At 47.0% G+C, this 15785-nt stretch overlaps 1 protein-coding gene across 2 annotated transcripts in view; it reads right to left on the bottom strand.

The window, feature by feature from the left end:
- Nucleotides 1-15490, bottom strand: part of B3GNT2 (UDP-GlcNAc:betaGal beta-1,3-N-acetylglucosaminyltransferase 2) — a 31873-nt gene extending 16383 nt beyond the window's left edge. Inside the window, exons 1-2 of one of the 2 annotated variants that reach the window (XM_040224011.1) lie at nt 15216-15442; nt 14137-14316 (exon numbers count right to left, since the gene is read on the bottom strand). The gene's annotated coding sequence lies outside the window, so the exon portion shown is untranslated. Of the gene's footprint in view, nt 1-14136; nt 14317-15215 lie in introns of both variants that reach the window. The other variant, XM_040224010.1, reaches the window with a different exon arrangement.
- Between the last annotated feature and the right edge of the window lie 295 nt (nt 15491-15785).

The raw sequence follows: 15785 nt of genomic DNA, 5'->3' as shown, positions 1-15785 counted from the left end.
CAACCTTGTTGCTCAGAAGATTTCAAGAATCCTCAAATAAAGCTGCAATTAAAAAAAAAAAAAAAAGACTTAGGAAGTGAAGTCACTGCATTTGTGGGTACCCGGGAACGTGCAGGTAGTTCCAAAGAAAGCCAGGCAGTTGAGTTTTTTGAGAAGCATGAGAAAGGAATAATGTAGACAAAATCTCCAGCTGGGAGCCGGTCCCTAGTTGAAGGTGCCCAGAGATCCTGGTCCGCTTGGGCGGACACCGCCCCTGCTGAGGGTGGAGTCCCTGCCGTGCAAGCGGCAGGTGTTAATCCACACTGAGGAATGAGAGACTGGCAGCGCTTGCACCAGCCTAGTCTAACAAACCTGCTGGGCAAACCCTTTGGACAAGAGCTTTTACAAAGAGAAAATTCTGCCTTTCCTCGCCCTTCCCTTCACTCTGGCACCACAGCCAGAAACAGCAGGGATTCCAGCCTGGTCCTCCCACCGGCCACCTGCCAGAGGTGAGCTCCCAGCCGGCCAGCAGCCCAGCTCCCCAGGCTCTGTGAGGAAGGGACACTAGTCTGCACCAAAAAAAAAAAAAAAGGTGATGGAAGAGCAATGTTGGCCACAAACTGCACCCTCTCTCCAGAACATGCACGTGCATTCCGCACACAGACCCTATCCTGAGTTTGATGCCCACAGAAGCTATAAGGATTTCTTTTCCAGGGCCTTAGACCTCAGGGACTCCAACCTTCTCCTGTAGAGAAGAGGAAACCCAAGGCACCAGAAGGCACAGAGCCTCGCCCGAGGTCAGCACAGGGAGGAGGCCAGCACTGAGAATCACCATCACTGACAAAGTCGTCTTCTCACAGCTTTGATTCTGGGCTGTCAACATAAAAATACGGCCAGCACCACGTCCTGTGGCGCCTTCCCTGAACAGAAACACCCCCACGCCCCACACCCCCGCCTCTCCCGTCCTCCGCCTGTGGTTTTCTTACTTCCTCTTTGCGTCTCAACTCTAAATACACATTTATCTGACTTATCACACCTCGTGGGGAAGGAGGCTGACACACCTCCCAGGGCGCTAAGAGCAGGAGCTGGGCCATTCCATTTCTGCCTGGTGTCTGGCTGACGACAGGAAAACTGGAGGACAAGGAGGACATAACCGGGGAGGGGCAGTAAAGGAACAAGGACTAAATACAAGTTTTATTCTTTCACCATTTTCCTCTTTTGCTCCACACAAAGCATTGTTGAGTCATTTCACACACAGGCCCTGTATCTCCAGGTCCCCCCGAGACCCTCCCTGGCCCCTGACTGTCTGTGTGTCAGGCCGGGCCACTTTTCTTCACAACTATCATCCTGGGGTTTCCCCTCCATGCCTCGTCCACGAGGACAACATTACTGGGTGTCATCTCGACACAAGACATCACCTAAAAATCCCAGGAGGACTTCCCTGGAGGGCCAGCCATTAGGAATCCACCTGCCAAGGCAGGGGACATGGGTTCAATCCCTAGTCCAGGAAGATTCCATGTGCCATGGGGCAACTAAGCCCAAGTGCCACAATTACTGAGCCTGTGAGCCCTGGAGTTTGTGCTCTGCAACAAGAGAAGCCACCGCAATGAGAAGCCCGTGCACGCAGCTAGAGAGCAGCCCCAGCTCACCCCAGCTAGAGAAAGGCCACACATAGCAACAAAGACCCAATGTAGTCAAAAGTAAATAAATAATAATTTTAAAATTGTTTTTAATTTTTTAAAAAGTCTCTGGAAACATTTGTCTCATACAATTAAACAAATCTGTAAACACAGGTCCAAGGGATGGAAGATGGGGAAAAGGAAATTCATAAAAATTAATAAAAATACTGGATTGGAAACTAAGTTATCATTATTTAATATAAAGTGTATAAACTAAGTTATCAATCTGACCCTGTGTAAGTGCTTCTGGAAACAAGCAAGCCGTCAGCCATGGCCTGGTGATCGAGGTGGACAGAGATGGTGGGGGGAGAGAACCTGGTGTTTGCTATGTGGGCTCCTGTCTACAGGTATGTATAGAGAAAAGCTGATGAAATCAACTGAGAAAGAACATTTTCACCTATCACTGAGAAGAGATTATTGTCATTTTACGTAGTAAAATGCATGAAAAACTCAAAGACTAATTTAACAAAATCAAAAACTGACTCTCCTCAAAGTTTCTGGACTGACGTTCAAAATCGTATCATTCCTCACCACTTAATTTCACGGACAGTAGTAAATGACCATAAAGTAAAACTTTTAGATTTTTAACACAATCACTTTAATGTTAAGCATTTAAGCAGCCAAATTCAATCTACCACCATCACAGAGATTCACCTATATCACTTCCAAAAGGTACTCTGTGCTGTGCTGTGCTTAGTCGCTCAGTCGTGTCTGACTTTTTGCAGCCCCACAGACTGCAGCCAGCCAGGCTCTTTGGTCCACTGGGATGCTCCAGGCAAGAATACTGGAGTGGGTAGCCATGCTCTCCCCCAGGCAAAAGGTACTCTACAAACTTTCAAATCAACCAATGCCCTTCCCAATTCTATTAAATTTGGTAATTCTTGCCCCCATGAATTGTAGGGTTTGAAAGCAACTCCATCAACTCTTGCAAAACCAAAGTTTACATCTGTTTACATTTATTTCCAAAATAAAAATATAATCTCCCAAAATAAATACTGTTTGAACATGCTTCAAGTTGGGACTGCATTAATAATAGTGACATTAACTGTGTTTAACTTAAATAATTTAATAAATTGCCTTGGGAAGTCTCAATTTCTTGGCTGTTTGTATGAAGGTTTCCCAGTGACAAATTTTCTTAAAGAGTATTTCCCCTTGGGTACAATGAAGGGGACACCAATGAGCATAAAGTACCATGCTTCAGGCTCCAGGACTCCCTGCTTAAACATTTGGAGTCTCTTAAAGAAGCAGCTTTGAGATAACTGCCTGAATCACTCAGAATTGTGATTTCCATGTAGTGAACAGTACGAGCTTGGACTCAGTGACACTGGTCCATTTGCCTGGAAGTGTGCCCAAGGCCCAAGAGTAAGACACAACTTTGCAACTAAACCACAACAAAAAGAATGTTGCCTATAGCCTGAAATATACAGGATAGCCTATTCTCAAAGCTCTAACCCTTAAAGGCATAACACTTCCTAATCATACAAAGATAAAAAGTTGCAGAACAGAGAATACATTTGTCTTGCTGAAGGTTTGCAAGATCATGAACTTTAAGACACCTATGTGGACAGCTGCACGAACAAAGGATTCTGACACCAAGAAGTCTGCAATAACCTACCACATCCTCTTCCCTTTTACTATGAAAGCCCAAATTCTAACTTGGGTAAGATGATTCTCTGGGACACTAGTCCACCATCTTCTCTATCTGCTGACTTTCCATATAAAGTCACTACCCCTTGCCTCAGCCTCTTGTCTCTCAATTGACTGCCCTGTCATGTAGTGAACAGTACAAGCCTGGACTCAGTAACACTGGTCCATGTGCCTGGATGTATGCCAAAGACCCAAGGGGATATACAATGGTTACTCAGGTATCCTTATTTTACAGATAAATGATCTGCTTCCAGAAACTTATTCAAGGTTCCCAAGATAGAGAGTGGAGGGAGGGGGCATGAACAGGGACCCCAGATGGGCTGCTCCCAGCCTGCAAGTCCATCTAAGCTACTGCCAAACTTGAATTCAGGCAAGGAGCTACAGGGTTGGCACAGCCAGGACGGAGGAGCATGACGTAGCCCTTCCTCCTTAAGCACTCTCACAAAGACCCCATCCGAGACCCAAGCATGCCATCCTCAAAACCTCCTGGGACACAGCACCCCTTAAAAACAACTGTGGTCCTCATCCACACCACAGCTCATGCTGGCTTCTCCCAGCCGGAAACATCCATTCTCTTACTTCTCAATCCTTCCCCCAAGCTTAAAGGTACAGGTTCAAATCCCACCTCCTCCTCCATGAGGACAGGCTCAGTTCCCCCAGGGCACTGTATTTGATCTACTCTCCTTCTAGCATTTGGGATTCCCCAAAACTGAAGCCCCTCAAACGGAGTACCAAGAGCTAGTTGTGCAGAACCACCCCACCTCCAACAACATGCCCCAACCTCAACAGTGCCAGGTGAAATGAGACCCATTCTCCTCAACCCTGAGGGAGGCATGAACAAGAGGCTCCCCAACCTACAGGCTGTCACTGGGAGGTTAAAGCACCCCAAATGGTGAGAGCCAGGCTCTGCCACTTGCACACAGCACATCCAATTAAAATGCAAGCCCCCTGGGATTCCACTTCTGAGTCAGGGACAGTCTCATCCCAGAAGACAACCTTTCTAGTGATAAGTGGCCCTTGGGTGGCAACTTCAGGACAGGATACCAAACAAGCACAGTGGTTCCCCTCTCTTCCAGCCTCCATCTCCCAGATTTCTTTCCTGCCTCTTCTCCGTTTCTCAAATGTTGGTTAATTGTCAACAAGTCACTAACAGGTGCCTGAGGACTGTTTTTAGGTTTTTTAAATATCAAAATAATTCATATGGATTTAAAATACACATCCTCAAAACAGTGACATTTTGGCCTTTTGTCCAAATGTTCTATTAAAGGAAAAGCTGTTCAACCAAGACTTAATGTGTACATATTTAAAGAAGGGATGAAATAGTAACATCACTTTCTCTGGCCACCTGCCAAGAAAAATTTGTGTTGCCAAAATAAGAGGACATGTTGTTTGCTCAGTATATGAGCACACTGCTGAGCAGCTTAGAAATTGGGCCTCTTTAACCAAGCAGTTTAAATCACTCAGTTTTATTGTATTTTTACTGGAATATAGTTAATTTACAATGTTGGGTTAGTTTCAGGTATACAGTAAGGAGAATCAGTTATACATATATCCACTCTTTTCTTATATTCCTTTCCACTATAGGTCATCAGAGTATCAAATAGAGCTCCCTGTGCTATACACAGTAGGTCCATCTCTTTTGTATCTGCTGCTGCTGCTGCTAAGTCGCTTCAGTCGTGTCCGAATCTACGCGACCCCACAGACGGCAGCCTACCAGGCTCCCCCGTCCCTGGGATTCTCCGGGCAAGAACACTGGAGTGGGTTGCCATTTCCTTCTAGTAGTGTGTATATTATTTCCCTGTAGCTCAAATGGTAAAGAATCTGCCTGTGATGCAGGAGATGAGGGTTCAATCCCTGGGTCAGGAAGATCCTCTGGAGAAGCACATGGCAACCCACTCCAGTATTCTTGCCTGGAGAATTCCATGGACAGAGAAGCCTGGCGGGCTTCGGTCCGTGGGGTCGCAAAGAGTCAAACACGACTGAGCGACTGAGAGACTATACACACACACAGTGTGTATATGTCAATCCTGATCTCTCAGTTTATCCCTCCACCCCCTTACCCCTTGGGAACCATAAGTTTGTTTTCTCAAATCACCTAATCACCTAATTTTAAGTGTCTCTGTGAATGTCACCTTCATCTACCACAGACTACCACCACCTCCTTGAAAACATCTTGGACACAGCAATCCAGGCATTTCTCAGTGCCATATGTACCCTTTGCTCACTCCTTTCTCTCTCGAGGAGTCCAGTCACTCCCAGAACGTCCACCGTCTCTACACCGATGACTCCCAATTCCACCATCTCTACACCGACGACTCCCAATTCCACCATCTCTACACTGATGACTCCCACACCCACACCTGGAGGGCCACATGAGCTTGCCCTCTCACTCTCAGTGATGCCCACACAGCAACTCAGTCGCCTATGGGCCAGGGACCAAAAAGGGGAAACCAGTGATGGCTCCCTGGGGCTTCATTATGTCACTCTCTGTATCTGCACCTGTTTAAAAGTTTCTATTATAAAGAGGCTTTTTTTTTTTTTTTAAGAGGATCCATCAGAACCTTGAAAAAATTCAAAAGAGAGAAGCAGTCAGTTAAAAATAGGAGTATTCATGAGAGATATTTTAAGTTCATTTGAAGAAAAATAACTCCTTATGTCATGAAGGGAGAAGAAAAATAAAAGGGATGCATCTCATTTACTTTAAAGAATAAAACCTACATTAAGTTCCTTATAAACAAGCATCAAATTTAGCCATAAAATAAAAAATGTAAAATACATGTTATTAGTTCCAAATGTTAAATAATAGAGAGAGGATGGTATTTGTAACAAACCCACTTTGACCCTTTCATTGTTAGGTACAAAGACTTGATCCTGAAAACAACACCAGGCTTCCCACTGAACAATCTACACCCAGACATGAAGCTGGTTTTTGTTTTGCCTTTTTTAAAAAACAACTGTGTTACTTCCTGATCAGGATTCAAAAAAACAAGAAAGAAGCATTTGGATGTTAAGTGCTTTTCAAAGAAAATAACAACAGAATTCTGAAGCACAAATTATAAGCCTTAGCAAATTTATGGTCCATGGAAATAACCTTACTGGAGTGTTAACACTTTCATATTGGTGGCTGCATAGGATTCAAACAATCCACACATAAGCCTGGCTGCGCAGGTTTTCTCTTATTATGCAGGAGGTGGGGATGAGGAGGGAACAAGCTAAGTGGGTTGCCATGGATACAAAGATACTTAATATCAGCTCAGGGACCAAAACCTACTTCTTGTTCTCCACACGGACCAGTCTCCCTTTTCAGTAAGTCACTCCCCAGCCCCCACAAGACCGCCCTCCCCTGCGACAGCCCTTGCTGCTGCCTGGGCTCCTGTATCAGCAACAATCTCCACTTCATCCCCCACCTCAACGTGCTCCCTCTCCACTGGCTCCAGGCACAGGCTGCGCTTTCCCTTCTCCATCAACTTCCAGAAAATGTTCTCCACTTACCACACCCCTTTGTTGTGCCTCGACTTTCCCATCCCCTTCACCCTCTAGAAACTTGAGTCCACAGCCTCTCCTGACTTCTCAGAGCACCTAACACTGCTGGCCACCACTCCTACCCCACCACAAGTTCAAGACCATCTCCTATCCCCAATTCTCTACTGGTTCTTGTGCATCTTGGCAGCCTCTGATCCTGGCCCCATCGCCCCAAGTGGGCCCTCTCCACAGTTCTGGGCTCAGGCCTATGCTGGGTCTTCCTTCACCTTACACTCCAGTCCTCCAGGCCCTCTGCCACACACTACAGCCTCCGGTGTCCCGCTAAGAAACGTTCAGATGTACTCGGGTGTGGAGCCCACTTCCTTCACACCTGCCTTCCAAATCTCCAGCCATCCACTATGAGAATCTTTTCCTCTCTCACTTTCAAATAAATCTCACACATACACACACACACATACTTTAATACTGTACCATCCCTGACCTGGTTTGGGCCCTCAGTCTTCCCTCAGCAAGACTGATGAAGTGACCTAATTCAACACATATCAAGCACCTAGTTAAACCAAGCAATGTTTCAAACAGACCAAGAAGAATGAAGTTATGTGGCTGATTATCACAAGGTTGATAGTGCTTAGACGAAATAGAAGGCACAGTATGGGGGAAAGGAAGGAAAGGGCTAGAGACAGCCTCTCTTTTCAGAGAGCAGGTTGCAGGGCAGGAGCAAGGGGAGGCAATTCCAAGAAGAGGGGGCAGCCGATGTAAAGGCCAGAGACAGGAGAGCCCGAAGGCCAGCATGCCTGCAGAGACTTAAGCTGAGGGAGAGCTAATGTCACCAGGTCCAAGCTTGTTCTCCTCGCCACCACACAGGCCAATAAATCCAAGAGACGAGGTGTTGGGCCAAGGAACACGACTTCATTCGGAGAGCCGGCTGACCAAGATGGCAGACTAAAGTCTCAAATAACCATCTTGTCAGGTTTGGATGCCAGGTTCTTTTATGGATCTGAGATGCGGGGAGGGAGGAGAGGAAACAAAGTAGAAAGGCAAACATCTTCTAGAATGACAAGCCTCGGACAGGGGCATGTGTTAATTTCTTTCCTCCCGTCATCTCCAGGCAGACAGGGTTCTGAACAAAGGCACTTCAGCTTAACAGTCAGGCAGAGGGGCAGGTTTCTCTGAGACAGGCCATCATGTATGATTACAATAACAAAAGCAACGGAAAGCAAGTCAAAGAAACGGTTTCAACGTGGAGTCAGAATTGACTTCCAGCTGCAACACTAGAAGAGGAGGTGAACTGAACTAAGGGCCCAACAGGTGGCAGAGAGTGTTGGCTTTACTCTGAGGGAGACTTGGGGCCACCGGAGGGTTCCAAGTAAAGAAGTTATGTAATACAGTTTCCGTTTTTAAAGATGCCCCCAGCTTCTTCCTGAAAACAGACTGTTGTGGGGCAAACGGGAAGCAGGGAGCCCCATTAGGAGACCTTGAAATGACCTGGGCCCACAGTCACAACTCCCTCACATCCACCTCTCTGGCTCAAGCTCATCTTCCTGATAAACGCAAGCCTTACCATGACATGTCCTCATGTCCTCTCTGCAAGGACTTTCCATGGCTCCCCACGACCTCCCTGACCAGGCACCGCTTCTTCACACTGTCATCAAGGCTGCATGGTGTCCTATGAGCTCTCCCTAAAGGACCCTGCCCTCCAAACCCACGGGATCACCCGCTACTTCCCTGAAAAAGGGCCACAAGCCTGCGATCCCCACCGCCTCTGCCCCTAAGTTATTTATTCATCCATCAAGGCTAAGCCCCAACTCAACTTCCTCCAGAGCCTTTCTTGGCTGCCCCCAACTCTGCACTCTCCTTGCACCTCTCTGTCAGAGTGCTCCTTCAACAGTTTCTGGTTAGAGTTCCAACCAGATTGCTAACTCCTTGATGGCAAGCATTGTGCCTGGCCCATTGAGGAATACACAAGGAGCCAAGCATCATGCTAGGCATCCACTAAGTGCTCACTCACTGCATGCTGGCTAAGTGAACGAAGTGACCCTTTTCTTATAATTATCTTGAGATCTTGGGTGGCAGGTGGTGGGATTGTCCAAGGACAGGTTTTCCCCCTTGGCCACTGTAATCTGGAGACCAGAGGTCTCCATGATGGAGCCTCTGGGGACTGCATGGTCCAGACACAAGCAGGGCCAGAGTGAGGACGGATCTGAATCCAGGCCTTCAAAACCTTCTGTCCTCTCAGCCAGGCACCTGCTTTATATTTGACTAAAGCATTGGCAATGGGCTTTTCCTAGTCTCATTCTGCAAGTATAAAGATGTAGAAAAAAAGCACCTAGAAGGATCTCAACCAATTAACAGCAATTAACAGTATTAAGAGATGGAATTAACTTCATTCTCTTCACTTGATCTTGATTGCTTCCCTAAATAAACATAACAAAAAAAGTCTTTTAGAAAGAATGCCATAGTACCATCAAGATACACTTAAAAAATGGTTCCAAAAATACAAAGTATATATATATATTTTTAAAAAGCACAAACACTGGCAACATGAGACCATTGAATATACAATATCATTCATAAAGGAAGACTATAAAAGTTGAAACTGTTTTAAATGGGTTGTCTGAAGCATGCAATTAACAACCAGCCCTGTGCTTTCACTCTGAAATAATCATTTTACAAAACATAAGGCAGTAAAATATTGTTCTGGATACCCTGGGCACTTAATGATGTCTCTTATCTAAATCAAACTCTTCCACGGGTTTCACAGACATGTGTGAACCAGCTGTCATCACTGCATCTTAGCTCACATCACACAGGTGACTAATCAGCTCTAAAACGGACATTTCAAAGACTGTTATTTTATGACTTACAGAGGAAATATCAAAAATGATAGGTGATCAACTATTAACAAATAATAGGCCCCATTTAAGCTGAATGCTACAACACCAATGTGTTGACTCAACAAAGATCTGGCTTCTAACTTTCAATAGAAGACCTACACAGCTTTTATTTAGTGAAACAGTATATTAAAATACAGAAGATATAGTTGCTTTAGTTACCATCTTTTTAAAGAAATAAAAGGAGGACAAAGAAAACTGTATGTCAGGCACAGTGCTAGGTATTTTAAGTGTCTCAACAAATTAATTTTCTTAGCAAATCTGAGGTAATCTCCCCTATTTCTCTAATGAGGAAACTGAGGCTTAGAGTTATTATCACACAGTAATCACATCAGAGTAAGTGGCAAAAATGAAACTCAAATCCAGGTCTGTCTCACAAGACTACACACTGTGTCAGTCTGGAAATGCCACTTAAGCGGAGTTTAAGAACAGGCAAAACCGACATATGAAGATATGTATCACGTCTCAGATGATGTAAGTCAGAATAATGGTTCCCTCTAGGGGCTGGAGACTGACTAGGAAGTGGCACAGGGGCCTTCTGGGGTACTGCAATAATTTTCCTGATTTAGCAGTGGACACGTATGAGCTGCACACTTAATATTAGAGCACTTTACATACTTTAAGGGTTTCCCAGTTCGCTCAGCAATAAAGAATCCGTCTGTCAATGCAGGAGGCACGGGTTCAATCCCTGAGTGGGGAAGATCCCCTGGAGACAGAAATGGCAATCCATTCCAGTATTCTCATCTGGGAAATCCCATGCACAGAGGAGCCCGGAGGGCTACAGTCCATGGGGTCCCAGAAAGTTGCACATGACTTAGCAACTAAACATCACCGCTACCTCCAAGTTCATGCTCTTTAACCACTAAATATCACACAACCACTTGACAGAACTGACCACACTCTAGAATTGACTCCCTTGGACAGTGGGTTTTTCAAAACATTTTGGTAAATGAAGTACATCCTAATTCCACCAGAGTGGAGGCATTAGAACAATAAATCTATTTTTAAATGTTACATAATGAAAAGTAGAAAGTATCAGTTTCCTTACTACTGGGAATTTCCCCTCTGTAGCCACATCAGAATGAAAATAATTTTAAACCTTGCTCTAAAGGAATGTTCATAGATGCAGAGAAAGTAATTTGTAACAAAATCCTTAGAGTTATCTATGCTGCTGCTGCTAAGTCGCTTCAGTCTTCAGTCGTGTCCGACCCTGGGCGATGCCATAGACGGCCTCCTACCATGGACCTAAATAAAACTACACAAAATATTTCAAGACTTATCTTGTAACTTTATCAACAGTGCTGACCCCCAAGAGAAGTTTGGATTTTGTTACAAAAACTAAGACAAAGCAAGAAGACAAAGTTGGTGGGCAAAGAGCATAAAACTCACAGTAGGGGCATTAGGCAGTGAGTGTAAAATCTCAATGCAAGTTGTAACAGAAAACTCAAACAACTTTTCCCAGCAGTAAAGTCATTGTGCTGCGTATGTCCTATTAATAAACTCTCCATCAAGTAACCAGTTCTTCGCACCAAAGCTTTGTTCAGACTAGCAAAGTCTCATCATCAGCTGGTGATGATGATGAAATTGTTACATCAATTTGCTCCAAGCTTTACCCCACACATCCATGTTCCTCTGTAGTCAAGAGGTAATTGCCTCTCCTGAGAGAGGAATTTATTCACCCACAATTTGGAGACAGTTTGGCAAGCATCTAGTTACAGTTATCCCATCTCGGGGCAAGTGGGGAAGGACAGCTGACTCCACACGTGTTGGGTGTATGTCTTTACTAGGTGCCATGGATTATGCAAGCCAGGAAACCCAACCTTCAAATTCAGAGCCCAGCTTAATTCATGTTTTAACAACCTGTACACACCAAAAAGGCCAGGCAATTGACTGAAATGATTTTAATTCCTCCTGAGTATTTGCAAATAAGACCAAAAGGACTTTATGAGAATTTTTCAGCATTGGTAACTCATGCATCACTGTTGGGCACGCTGCAAGATTACATAACCCAATATTATCCCAGATGCGAGAACTGCAACATTTCTAAAAGTAAACATTTGCATGTATTAATTTTTAAAGTCTTTAAGAACCTGCCTAATAAAACTGTTAAAAAAAGAAAAGAAAACCTAAGTAGAGTCAAATATGGCCAATTAAGCCTGAGTTTGATGCCTGAGTTGGGAGGATACCCTGGAAGAGGGCAAGGCAACCCACTCCAGTATTCTACCTGGAGAATTCCTGGGACAGAGGAGTCTAGTGGGCTGCAGTTCATGCGGTCACAGAGAGTTGTATACTGAGCGACTAGGCACAGCCAACAGGCCAGCTATACTGAATGAAAAGCACTGACCCAGTATGTTATGAACAGAGTGTGCCTTAAATACATTCGCAGCCCTGGTTCAGCATTCCTAAATTATGCAGTTCATGGGGTTCCAAAGAGTCGGACACGACGGAGCGACTGAACTGAAATTATGGTTGGGGGGAAAAACCAAAAAAAAAAAAAAAAACAGCATTGTCAGAAAACATTAAAACTTTGAAGTTTTGAAGGGGAACAGAATATGCCACCCTTAAATATGTCAGTTTGACACAATGATTATTTTGAATTAAAGTTACTTGAGAGACCAGCCAGTGTAAGGACACACTGACTCCCTCTGTTGCCCTGAAAGCAGATCAATCTTCCATAAGAAGGTACCCTCCCTGCACCAGGAGGGTAGACGGCATCCTTATCACCAGAGATAGGGAATTCAGGGCTGAGAAGGTTGCACAAACCTTGTTACTCCTTTGCTGATTAGTTACCCTAAACCCAAACCCCTTTGTTTTGTCAATTCTTCACAAATTTGTTTCCTTGTCGAAAAGGTATGAAAGCTGCCTGCTGTGGTCACTTCTTTGGGTCCCATGTTTTTAATCCCCGTACATAGAAATGTTTTTCTCCGATTAATCTGTCCGAGATCAATTTAATTATTAGATCAGCCAAAGAACTCAGAAGGGAAAAAAAAATTTTCCTCTCCTACAGTTAAGTTTGTGAAACAAAGGATTCACTTTTTCGCTTAACCCTGCATCAGCTGAAAAAGTCCCACACACTTCTACCCAGAACATCTTAGTTTTATACCAACAATGCATCAGGTAAGATAAAGCAAAATGATTATTAACTTTTTTGGATTCTCATTCATTTCCTAGTGTAACCTTAAAAAAAAAAAATAGCCACACATCTGAGTAAATTGTACAATGAAAAATCAACCATGAATTATCAGTTTCACTTTCTTATTTTTAGCAAACCTTTAGCATCTCAAAGAAATCTAAATTGTGGGCTTTAAAAAGCAAAAACCAAGGAAATCTTCAAAATTACAAGCCACCTATGTACACTCAATTCTCCATCAGAAACCCAGAAAAAAATTTCCAACTTTTACAAGCGTATTATGCTTATTTTCCTCAAAAGATTACCTCATTCCCTGGATTTCAAAAACTATCTGCCATCTGCCAAATTTGGCTGATTTCAGTCTCCAACAAATCTAAATGGTTACTGTTTTTGTTAAGGGGAAGTTGGCGCCTGGAGAAACTTCTGTACTGATTATACAATGACCACCACTCACTAAGCATTTCTTAACCCCCCATGATGGGTTTCCCAAGTGGCTCAGTGATCAAAGAATCCGCCTGCCAGCGCAGAAGCCACAGGAGACAGGTTCGATCCCTGGGTTGGGAGGATCACTCGGAGGAGGAAACGGCAACCCAATCCAGTGTTCTTGCTGGGATAATCCCATGGACAAAGGGGCCTGGTGGGCTACATGCAGTCCATGGCTTCCATTGACTCTCATAAAGAATCAGACAACACTGAGCAACTGAGGACACACACAACCCCCCATGAGGTAGAGCGAGGAGTCTGGCAAACATCATCCTGTTGTTGTTTAGTTGCTAAATTGTGTGGGACTCTTTCCTGGTCTTAAAATCTAATCTGGTTTAAGAGCCCTGGGACTCTGTGTACCACTCTCCCCAATTCCACCAAGCTTATTAATAACTTCTATTCAAAAGAAGGTGGCTTCCCTGGTGGCTCAGACGGTAAAGAATCTGCCTGCAATTCAAAGGAAACAGAAGAGGGAACTAGGACTGAGGGAAGAAGTGACGGCCCAGCCCTCCCCCCGGATCAGCCGTGAGATCCACAAGGGAGAAACCATGAGACCTCAGGGCTGAGCTGGGCTGGGTCTCCGCCTTCCTAGTTCCAGTCCAGGCCCTGTCGGCCACCTCTTTAACTATCCCCTTACCTCCCGGGGCTACATTACACTGGAAGGATTTGTTATAACAAGTAGAAGACCATATTCAACAACTGCCTTTGCAATCTGAAAATCTACAGCAAGGCTACAACAAGAGAGCGGCAGGAGACTGGTAGAATTGTTCCAAACTACCGTTCTGCGAAGTTAGGGAGATTCAGGAGGCCATGGGTGGAGAGCAGGGGAGAAAAGACAACCCACCCCTCTGTTTTAAGGAGAAGGAGCCTCCTCCTCAGTCCAGGTTTAAAATATATACATTATTTTCAGAGATCTGCTTTCATGTCATGACACTCGTGCTGAGTATCTCGGCCGCTCCTCCTCACTTGATGGGGAGAAAGTGGGTTCTGGGGCTCCCCAGCCCTGAGTGGAAAATCCCGTGGCCTGGAAATTAAGGTGACTCGGTTTTACAGGCTCCGGAAGGGTCCGCCTGCCGTCGCGGGGCAGCCTCCAGGACCTGCAGTCGCGGCCTTCGCAGAGTCCGCACCCCTCCACGTCCACACCCCCACGCAAGGTGGTTCCCAGAGGCTGGCTAGACCCGCTCCCGCAGCACCCACCCTTCCCCCCCATCCCAGGTTTCGGTCAAGTAGCCTGGTTAATCATTCGCAGGCGGCGTGGAATATTTCTGTAGAGGTCAACGCGAAAGGTTTCTCCTAAGTTTCACAGAAACCAGCCTTTAGGGACCAGAGGTTGGCCGTGGCGGGTGGATGGGGGTGGGGAGCGACTGCTCGCGGCTCTCGGAACACCTGATCTCCCCATGCGGCACGGGAGGCAGCGCAGTACGAGGGTGGGGTGCGGGGGTGCAGCGTGAGATCAAGCAGGGACCCCTCCCCAAAACACCTGTGCAACCCAGATGAGGACGCCAGGGCCTCTGACGCCCCCCTAACCCAACGCCTGCATCACCCCGGCGAGGGCTCCCCCGGAAGTTGGGGTGCAGCGGGGAGGAGCGGGGGATGTTCCCGAGCCCTAGGAGGGGAGGTGTGGAATGGGGCAAGAGGCTCGAAAGACACGCTGCCGCAGGTTTCGTTAACCTCTTCCTCTAGGACCAGGAAGGTAGCAGAAGAGGGGGGACGGGGGGGAGGACCGGGACGCCAAGATGCGGCAGGAAGACACCTAGAGTCTGATTCCTCCGCTGGGGCGCCGGTGCGAAGCTGGCACCCTCGAGGAAGCAGATGGTGGAGGGGGAGAGGAGGGTCCCGTGGCGGGGAAGCCGGGGACCACAGAGAGAGGAGGGCGCGCGGCCGGCCTGCGGAGGTGAGGCGTGCACACCCGCCCGGCCCTACCTTGTCCGGGAGCAGCTCCTGCTCGGCGGGGCGGGGGCGGGAGATCGCGGCTGCATCCACGTCCCGGCCGCTCCGCGCGGCTCAGCCCGGCGACCACCGCCGCTCTCGCTCCATGCGTGGCGCCCGCTATGGGGCAGCCCGGCGGCGGGGTGGCTCCGCCTCTGCTCGGCTCGGCCCCAGCCTCGGCTCAGCTCCGGCACTTGTTGCCGCCTCGGCCGCCGCCTGGCTCCCGGCTCCGGCCCCGGCTCCCGGTTCCGTCGCCGCCGCAGCGGAGCCCTCCTTGCCCCACCCCCACCCGACGCACCAATCAGGCCCGGCACCGCCCCTCACGTCGCCGCCCCGCCCGGCCCGAGGCCCGGCGCCCGGAGTTTGGGTACGGCTCAGCTCCAGCCTGTCTAGCTGTGCGCGCCCACGATCAGCCGCAGCTGGGAGTTCCTCCTGATTTCCGGGGAGCCTCGGCGCCCTCACCTGGAAAGCAGCCTTAAGCTGGGGGGAAGGAGACTTCCCGCTCGCCCCCGCCAAGAACTAGACCCTCGGTGGGGAAAGGGCAGCTCTCAAAAGAACTATTTT

The sequence above is a fragment of the Oryx dammah genome, unplaced genomic scaffold, assembly GCF_014754425.2.
Source record: "Oryx dammah isolate SB20612 unplaced genomic scaffold, SCBI_Odam_1.1 HiC_scaffold_25, whole genome shotgun sequence".
In the NCBI taxonomy this organism is placed as follows: Eukaryota; Metazoa; Chordata; class Mammalia; order Artiodactyla; family Bovidae; genus Oryx; species Oryx dammah.
This window is presented reverse-complemented; position numbering and strand designations above follow the sequence as displayed.